This window comes from Echinops telfairi, unplaced genomic scaffold, assembly GCF_000313985.2.
Source record: "Echinops telfairi isolate 266 unplaced genomic scaffold, ASM31398v2 ScPeMD7_7412;HRSCAF=8450, whole genome shotgun sequence".
In the NCBI taxonomy this organism is placed as follows: Eukaryota; Metazoa; Chordata; class Mammalia; order Afrosoricida; family Tenrecidae; genus Echinops; species Echinops telfairi.
The window spans coordinates 10,434,613-10,445,332 of NW_022111312.1; positions in this window are offsets into that span (position 1 = coordinate 10,434,613).

Here is a 10,720-nt window from a genome sequence, read left to right on the forward strand (position 1 = left end):
ATGGATGGATGGATTGTGGAAAGAGTTGTAAGAGCCCCCCAAAAAATGATTAAAAAAAGAAAATGGTGGCAAAAATTTTTAAGACAGAAAAAAAAGGGAGGCTGGCAAGACTTCAGCTTACATTCTTAGGGCATTTTTTCAGGAGAGACCAGTCCCTGTAAAAGGGAATAATGTTTGGTAAAGTATAGGGTCAGCCAAAAAGAGGAAGACCCTTGAGGAGATGAACTGACAGAGTGGTTATAACAACTGGTTCAAGCGTAGCAACTATGGCAAGGAGGCTGGCTCAGGACTAGGCAGTGTTTTATTCTGTTGTACAGAGGGTCACTATGAGTCAGCACCAACTCATCGCCATCTAACCACCACCACCGGACTTCTCTGTAGCATTCCACTGTTCCCACCCCAATTTCTCTAAACTTCCAAATGTTGGTGTTTCTGATGCCACAAAAAGCACTGGAGATGCAGTGGATGATGCAACAACCTGCTAACCACAAGGCCAGTAGTTCAGACCCACACGTTGCACTGCAAGAGAAAGATGAGGCTTTCTAATCCCTTAAGATTTACAGCCTGGAAAACCCACAGTGGCAGTTCTACTTTGTCCTACAGTGTACTGATGAGTCAGAGTCAACCCGTTGGCAGTGAATTTGGTTTTCGGATCCCACAATCCATAGTTTTTCTCCCACCTCCCTGGCTGGTCCTTCTCAGCCATTTTCACTGGCTTTTTCTTGTCAAGTGGCCTGGAAGATGTTCTTCCTTTTCTCAATCTATATAATTTCCCCCATCGTTATGTCAGTTCTTATAATTTTAACTTAACTGCTCTCTACTGCTGAATTCCAAATCTACACCACTCACCCTGGCCATTCCCCGAAACTCCAGAATCTCATTTTCAATTGCAGCTGATTAACTAATAGTTGTTGCCAGTTGTCTTCAACTCAGTCCCAATTCAGTGACCGCACTTATAAGTGAATATAACAATGCCTGGTCCGGCACCGCCTTCACCATCACCACTGTTGCTATGTGTATACCCGCTGTTGCAGCCCCCGTGTAATAATGCATCTCATTCAAGTCCTGTCTCTTTTTCACTGATCCCCACTACCAACAAAGATATCTGCAGCTGTTTCTTCTCATTCTGAGTCAGGCTGCAACCTCAAACAAAGGTCTTGAAAACTTTGCTTCATTTGAGGAGGCAGCTCTTCCCCAGGCATATTTTGAGTGTGTTCCAACTTGAGTAGGTCATCGTCCAACAGAAAATGCTCCAGGTTTTCAGGGAGCAATTTTTTTCTCAAGTGGATCACCAGGTCCTCCTTCCTAGTATGTCATTAAGTCTGGAAGCCAGAACTGGACCTTGTCCACTTCAGTAACCATGCTGGTATTTGAAATACCAGTGGCAGTTTCCAGCATCACAGCAACATACAAGCCATCACGCTACAACATATTGACAGATGAGTGGTGGTATCTAATAATAGGTATCTAAAATTTTAAATGGACAAAACTTGATTTTCATCAAAAGCCTGCTCTTTGCCCAGTTTTCACCAGGTCAGTAAAGTCACCATCCATTTTCATATTAAGAGTCAAAATCTGCAGTATAAGTGACCATCCTTTCAAAGCATATTCCAAATCTGTCTACTTTATTCTCTCTCCATTATTAGCTCCGTAGTTTAAGCCACTGCCATCTCTGTGCTGAACTACTGCAAACCATCACCTAAAGCAGTGGCTCGCAACCTTCCTAATGCCGCAACCCTTTCATACAGTTCCTCATGTGGTGGTGACCCCCAACCATAAATTTTTTTTTCCATAAAATTATTTTCATTACTACTTCATAACTGCAATTTTGCTACTGTTATGAATTGTCATGTAAATATCTGATATGCAGGATGTATTTTCATAGTTACAAATTGACAAATTGAACATCATTAAAGCATATATAGTGATGAATCACAAAAACAATACTGAAAGGGTTTTGGGGCGCGAAACGGAATTAAAGATCCAATTGGTAAAGTTTTAGAAGCAGGCTTTATTGAGAAGCTTGCGGGCGGGTTCAGCAACTCAGGTATTGAGCTGGTGAAACCGTGCGAGGGGAATTTCTGGCTGCATTTTTATATCCCCTGGTGGCAGGCACAGCTGCACACAGGGGCTTCAAAGGGAAGCGCTCATTAATCTTATCTATAGGTCCTGGGACGGGTGGAATAAACACATCTTCAAGGAACGTTAATCTTATCTATAGGTACGGGGCAGGTGGAGTAAACATATCTTCAAAGAACATTCTTTCTCGGGGATGTCTGGTTCTCAGAACTGGTGATTTTCAGCGAGGGGAGGGGAGGCCGATGTGAGGGAGGCCCATGAAAGGTGAGTTCTGAGAACCAAGAAGGTGCCGGATTCAAAATGGAGTCCCTTGTGCCAAGACCAGGCATATATGTAATTCTATATTATGAAATATTTATTTCTAATTATAAATAAATGAAATTTTGTCTTGAAACATGGTGTAGCATGGCTAAGTCTTCACACCGGGTACTCATATGTGGGTGTACCTGCATGTGGGTGGACCCGCCTGGAGACAGACAGAGGAGCATTGTCTTGGTTCCTAAGCCCATTGAAAATATGTGTTTTCCGAAGGTCTTAGGTGGCCCCTGTGAAAGGGTCATTCGACTCCCAAAGGGGTCGCAACCCATAGGTTGAGAGCCACTGACCTAAAGGATGGTTAACATTATTTATCAACTTGACTATTCTATAATTCTCAGTGGTTTGGCAAACACCTCCCATTGTATACAATCAATTTAAAAAGGTGTTTTCTTTGCGGGGGTTGGGGGTGGGGGTGCGTCGCCTTCATCCACATCACAAATAAATGTTCTGGCAAAGCCAGCTCTTCTTTCCTGATCCTGAAATCTGGCATCTGACTCGCTTCTTGAGATGTATGCCGGCAGAGGCTGCCAGCCTGTTGCCTGACCTGCAGGTTTTGGGTTAATCATCCCCTGCAACCTTACGAACCCATGGTGAAGGGCATCAGTCTAAACTACAAATGTGGGCTTTGTCAAGCCCACAAATAGCACAAGTCATTCCTCACAATTATGTGAGACATTTCTTTAAAGTCAATCTCTCTATATATATCTAGACAGAGGTCATTGGTTTTGCTCTTCTGGGTGAGGCCCCCTTCTGGTAGACACAAGCATTCTTTATACCTCAATTTCTTTGTACCACAACTTCCTTTAAAATCCTCCCTCTGTATAGATGGCTTCCCTCTACACTGATAAGATCCAGACTCTGGGCTGCCTATCTGGCCTCAATCTTAACTTGATTCCTTGGCGTTCTACCACCCCAACACAAACACTACCTTGCAGTCTGAGAGGGCTCTTTTGTGTTTTAGAATCCCCAACTCCCTTCCACTTGAGGACCATTGTTCTGCTCAGACTGTGCTTCCTCTGATCTCTGTATGGTTGTCTCTTGTTATTCAGAACCAGCTTGTATGTCACCTTGTCAGGCATTTCCGGCCTACTCAATTTCAGAGTCTCCCAATCCTTATATCATCCAATTTGACTTCTCGGCTCAGAATTCACCACTGATGAATTCCTTATTCGTTGTGGCTCCCTGCTACTCCTCACCCTGCCAGAAGTCTGACTTCCTAAGAGCAGGGGCCTGCTTGGCTTTTGCCCCTCTGTATGCCTGACTCCTACAGCAGAAGCTCAGAACATATTCTGAATGAATGACTGAGAAGTTGGAATATTCTTGAGAGAAAGGATAAAATCAAATAATTTTCTCATTTCATAACTTCATTTGAAACACAGGGTTTTGCACCATTTGTTTAGTGTGTCACTTAGTTTTACCAAAGATACATGCTGAGCTCTTCAAACAGATTTTACATTGTTTAGGTAACTCCAACAGTCTCTGCTTTACTTACATAGCTGTTATTTCAGCTTAAAATATTTGTCCTAGAAGCATAAAGCCTGACCTCACTTTATCCTATAAAGTCTGAGGGTGGGAGCTCAAGCATGAGGCAGAGGGAGTTGGGCTTATTGAGTGTATCACACTGGAGACTGGAAAAAGGAAAAATCTTACATGCAAAATCTCCCTGCACAGAGTGAATGCTGACTCACAGGGGCCCCACAGCACAGGTTAGAACCGCCTCTGTGGGTTTGATACTAACTCTTTATGAGAGTAGAAAGCCCAGTCTTTCTCCCAGGGAGTGGCTGGGGATTTCAAACTGTTGACCTTTTGGCTCGTAGCCCAACTTGTAACCACTATGCCACCATTGGGTTTTTAAGAACCTGCAACAAACTGGTCCAGATTTCTTAAAAATACAATTGCAAGGTTCTCAAGAAAAACAATCTATTTTGTTTTTTTTAAGTGGCTTGGAGAAAGAAGAGAAGCAGTTCAAGTGTTACACTGTTTGTAGAACCAACTATGAAGTTTTTAAACCAGCTTCACAGAAGTGCTTGGAACAAAGAGGAGGCGCAGAGCACCGAGGGGGCTGAGGGGAGGGTTTGTGGGGGTTTCCTCGGGGCCCTCATGTGTGTGTGCATGTGGTGACAGCAGCCCTGTGGTTAGATGTGTGTGCCCATTAAGTTGTGTACCAACAACTTCCATTTCTGTGGATTTCTCCTTAGAAGCAGGAAGTAGACGAATAAGATTCTGACTTAGAAACACAAATAGAGGGCAGGCAGAGCCGCAGCAGCCAGTCAACCCACAGTCCGCAGGCATCTGGCAAGGGTCCTTCCCACAGCCAAGATGCCCCAAAGCAAGGTCAGCCCAGCTGCATGGTCAGTGAAGGAGCTCAAGAGGAGGTCAGTGAAGTTGTCAGCAAAACCTGCGCCTGCAAAAACGGAGACGAAGCCAAAAAAAGGCAGCAAGAAAGGATGCATTTTCAGGCAAAGGCAGTACAAGTGAAAAGGAAAAGGGGAGCGAAGGGAAAACAAGCTGAAGCAGCTCACCAAGAAACTAAAGATTTACCGGCCGGAAATGGAAAAGCCAAAAATGAAGAGAATCTAGTCTCTGATGAAGCAGGAGAAAGAGAAGGCAAGTCTGATTAACGCTTATCTACCATGTCTTTTCAGTGGGTCCTGTTATCTCCCTTCTTGTACAATCCAGAAGCATATTTTTTTATCAACTATTTTGTAAATGCAAGCTTTTTAGTAACTCTGGCAATATTTTTAAGGAGGAGGAATTCCCACTTCACACACACACACATCCTTTTTAAGTGTAAATGCTTTTAAGAGATGAAATCATTTACTGCTTATTTTTTTGGTACAACCAGAAAATAGGAGGATGTTAAGTTGTGGGAAGGTTGGACTGTCTTGGGTGTCGATATAGCATTCCATGGGACGGGTGAGCTTTTGTATCCCTAATACAAAACATACATAATTACAATTTGGAGTCACTGTCATGCATTAATATGACTTGAACATTTAGAATTTGTTTCCAGGGTTTTGTTTTTGCTTTGCTTTGTTTCTTTAAATAGAATTGTGTCATCATGGCTTTATGAGATCTGTGTGCATTCTTTGACACCTTGTGGTCGTGGTAGTCCAGTTTTCCTGTTCACTTTGTTATGTGCTGTGAAGGGTTGAACATTTGAGTGTAGTGTGTGTGACATTAAATTGTGAATTAGTATTAGTATTAGAATTAAGATGTAACAGCTTATCAACATTTGAAGATAATGGTACTTGATAACCTCTTTTAAAAAGTGCCTCCAGATTTACAGCTGGAAAGTCACTGGAATGTAGAAAAGGATGCCATTTTATAATTTTGGTACATTCATTAGAATTGTGTGCAAATTCTAATGTCTCTGTACTCATCTCAAAACAACAAATAAAATGCCAGTTACAAAAAAGAAACACAAACAGGGGAAATATTGTTACTGAATTCCTGTACCGAGTGCCTCAAACTTCACTCTACAGTAAACCAAACAAGGAAAAGGGATTCAAGTCAAGCTAATAAACCAAAGGAAAGGAAGATGTCACACTGTTTTCCACACTAAATAAGAAAGGAGGAAGGGAGTGAGGAAAAGAGAAAAATCAAGATTTAGGTAACCCTCCCTGGGGGAGTCTGGGGGCTCAGGTCAGGTTTATTTGAAAATAACCACTGGTGTGGGCTATTCCTCTCTGACAAAAGTGGCATTACTCATTCATCAGTGTCCAAAGACAGACCACAGGTAGCTGTCCTCCTTCATCTACACCCCCAGCAGAGGTGTGTCCCCTGGCCTTTAAAATGCCACTAAAAGATGAGCTAAGCAATGTTTACTTTACCTAGTGCACTAGAGAGGGTTCAGCTCTAATTTGAGTGGAGAACCATCTTCAGGAGTAGCTGAACGGTGTGACTCTGACCAGAGCACCCAGGATTCATGGAGAGAAAAAGGTTATACGAGCACCCTCTAGGCAACGGGTCTCAAGGCTGCTTTCGCTGACCCTGGACACAAGGCTGTACTGGCAACCTGTCACCTCAGTCTCTCCACTGGCCACTTACTAGGATGCCTGGCCAGACCATGAGACAATGTCAAGAAAAAAGCCTAGATGGAGAGGCCAAAGCATCCAGCAACAAAGTCCAACAGCTCTGGAGCGGTGAGGCCTGACTCTGGGTGGGGATGGCATGGTTCACACACTGAAGGAGGAAGAAGCTGGGAGGGAAGGAGAGGGACACTTGAGTACTCGTATTTCTTGTTCGGTCTTAATGACTGAGAATAGTGATAACCTTTAGCACAGTGGTAGGATCTTAGCTAATTTGTCTGTGACCCCCACCGCCCATGGCCCCAAGAAGCTAGTTGAACCAGTATTATTTTAGAATTGCTACACTGTTCTCCTTTAACCATCTACATACTTTAATTGGACTTGTGTAATCAATCAAGGTATTTAAGAATTAAGTTAGCCAAATTGGTAATTTTTAAACTACTTTTTGATTATTTAATTTCCAAATCCCAAATAGGGCTAGAACTCTAGAACTACCTACCCACAGTCTACAAGTCTTTCAGTGCTAATGAAAGCTCAGCTAGCGAGTCCCAACGGCCGACCTCTGGGTGAGCCACGAAGCAGACCTCCATTTCCAAAAGTCATACTCAAACAAAGAAAGTAGCTCAGGAAAGCAAGATCCTCACACACAGTTTAAGCTGCCACTCATTCAGCACACCTCATTATATTTACAGGAGCCCTGGTGGCACAGTGGGTTAAGTGATGAGCTGCTAACTGCCAGTTCACCAGTTTAAACGCACCAGCTGTTCTGAAAGAGAAAGATGAGGCTGCCTATTCCCACAAAGATTTAGTCTCCAAAACCCTATGAGACAATTCTAACTCTGTCCTATAGGGTTGCTGAGAATCAGCATCAATTCCATGTCACACTGGGCTTTAGGGTGACTGCATCTGAACCCTAAGGAAACAGTAAGGAAAGAAAGTAACCAGGAAAACACAATTCCAGTGACTTGTTCTTTATCCCTCTACACGCAACACCACTGACACCAATGATCAAGCTGGAGATCATGTGGTTGGTATGCAATTTCCTTTTTTTACCACCTTTCAGAGCCCAGGACCTAATGCAAACTTGACTACTTTATAAACTGTTTGTTTGTTGACATTATAAAAAGTAAAACCAAAGCTAGGCTGACTAACTCACAGTCACTCCTGCTGTGACCAGGTCTAACAAGGCTACATGCCTGGACTGTGCAAATGATTAGCCTTTTCTAGGCAAAAAAAATCATTTCATCTAATGATACCAACTTAAAAAATATATATATATATATATTACATAAAAAAATACCAACTAGTCCCTTTCCTAAGGAGCCATGGTAGCTTAGTGGTTACAGCACTGGGCTGTTATCTGTATGCTTGGCAGTTCGAAACCACTAGCAGCTCCTCGGGAGAAAGACTGGGCTTTCTACTCCCATAAATAGCTAGTCTTGCTTTCTACTCCCATAATAGCTACTGTCTCTTAAACCCACAGGGGTCACACGAGTCACCATTGACTCATGACAATGAGTTTGGAGTTGGAGGGGGAGGGGGTTGGTCCCTTTCATAAACTATTGTTAGGTAGCTATTAATGGATTAAGAAACCACACAGACCAAAGAAGAGGAATCATTGATGCAATTGAATTGTGGTGCTGGCAAAGGACACTGAAAGTACCATGGACTACCAAAAGAACAAACAATTCTGTCTTGGAAGTACAGCCAGAATGGTCCTTAGAAACCAGTGTGGTGAGGTTTGTCTCATACTTTGAACGAGTCCCTGGAAAAGAACATCATACTTGGTCAAGTAGAGGTGCAGCGAGAAAGAGGAAGCCCCTTGAGATGGACTGACATAGTGGCTGAAACAAGAGAGCTCAAGGATGAGCGCAGGACCAGGTGCTCTTCCGTTTGTTAACTATAGGGTCACTTCCGTTTGTTGAACACGGGGTCACTATGCGTCAGAACTGACTCACTGACACCTAACAACAAAACACAGACGAACGCCTCCTGACCCTTAGTGAGCAGGGAGTAGAGCTGCTCCATGGGGTTCCCTCTATACCAAGCAGAGCAGTTGGTGGGTTCCAATCTCCACCTTGAAGTAGGAGCCAGGCACCATTACAGAGGCAGGTAAAACAGGTAATTAGCCTGTTTACATTAGCAGAGTCCCTGCTCTGCTGTTTACTAAAAGGCTGGAAGTTCAACTCCATCCAGAGCAGTGGTTCTCAATCTTCCTAATGCTGTGACCCTTTAACACAGTTTCTCATGTTGTAGTGACCCTCAACCATAAAATTATTTTCATTGCTATTTCCTAACTGTAATTTCGCTACTGTTATGAATTGTAATGTAAATATCTGATGAGGGATGTATTTTCATTGTTACATATTGAACATACTTGAAGCATAGTGATTAATCACTAAAACTATATGTAAATCTATATTGTGAAATATTTATTTCTAATGACAAATAAATGAAATTTTGTCTTGAAGCATGGTGTAGCATGGGTAACAGTCTTAATAACAACAGTAAACTACATTGCTACATTTTGCAACAGTATGCGTAAAAAGCTAACGGTCAGTGCGAAGGTTGAGATAGCTTCTTTCTCACCAGATCAGAAATTCTCAGGGCAGTCTTTGCAAGAGCACACCAAAGATCATGTTCCACAATATGTCTATTTCTGTATTTAGACTTGATAACCAACCCTGTTTCACAAAGATATGTTATTGGAAATGGAGGAAGAAAGCGCAACACAGTCTCAGAACAGGATATCACTGCAGACACTTGACCCAGAATGTTGTAACTGGCATTGTAGAGAAATCAGTTCTCGCTGTATCCCTGTTAATAAGTTCAGTGAACTCCTCTTGTGCTGTCTCAGGAACATCTTCAACTTTGACTGTGAATGGGTTTCTGGCAAGTGCAAATGGGGTATCAGGTAGATTTGGAAAGTATGATGAAATTTCATCTGCAAGCATGTGCAAGTGTTCTTTCACAGAAATTATCATCGTAATCCTTTTGTCTGGTTTAATATCATGGTCCTCAAAGAAAGCAGATAAGGTGGGCAAAACATACATTTTATTTTCATCCAATTTTTTTTTTGCCAAAGCTGAAGTTTCATTTGGAATGATCGGCTCTTTTCAGAAAAATTGAAGCATGTTGCATTTGGTCCTTGCAGTGATAAACTTAACTCATTCAAGGTGGCAAAGATGTCAACCAAATAAGCTATTTTCTGCAGTTCACTTTCATTGCTGAAAAGTGTTTTGAATTGCAGTCTTGCTTTCTGATTAAAAAACGTTTTGAGTTCATCACAAAGCTCAAAAACACGTTTTAAAACTTTTCCTCTCGACAACCATCTCACTTCAGTGTGAAATAGCAGAGCATTATTCAGCGCATCCAACTCGTTGCACAGTTGTGAAAACAGTCGACTGTTTAAAAGTGCTCGCCTTTACAAAATTGACAGAACTTATGAAACTTTTAATTACTTCTTGTAACTCTTGTGGCAGTGTCTTTGTTCCTAATATTTGCTGACGAATCATAGTGAGTTCAAATGACTTTTGATGACTCATTCAGTACCAAACGTTGAAATCCAGATCGACATCCTAGCACAGCTGGAGTACCATCTATGTAAACACCACCTTTTCCCAAGAGATGTTATGCTCTTACAGAAATGTACCAATTGTGTTAAATACATCACATGCAATAGTAATCATTTCAAGAAGTTTGCAAAACAGAAACTCATCTTTAAAGATGCCGTCATTAATATATACCTCACATAACCCAGAAACTGTGAACAGTTTGCAACATCTGTAGATTCATCAAAAGCTGGATGCTAAATATTTGAAGTGGAGCAGATTTAATTTCCTGGGTTACCTGATCAAGAATATCAGCAGACATGTCATCTATTCTTCAGTGGACAATGCTGTTAGATAAGGAAATTGAGCTCAATTTAACAACAAATTTGTCTCAGATTATAACTCAATGTCTTTGGCCGCTGGCAACAGTAAATCCTCAGCAATGGTGTGAGGTTTCATAACTCTGGCGATTCTGAGTGCCACCAAATATGAAGCTTCAATGGCTGCTATGTTTTGTTTGTGGTACAGCTTTGCTTCTAAAATAGCTGGTATTCTAGCTGGCAAAGCTTGGATGCTTGCTATCAAAATGGCATTTTAGCTTGCTCAGCTTCATAGATTTGGCTCGTAGAACTTCACAACAAATAACACATTGTGGTTTCTCAATTCCTGCTGTAATTATTGAGGTAAAATCATACTGTAAAAAATCGTCACTGTTGTATGAGCCCCTAATAAAATGTTTAA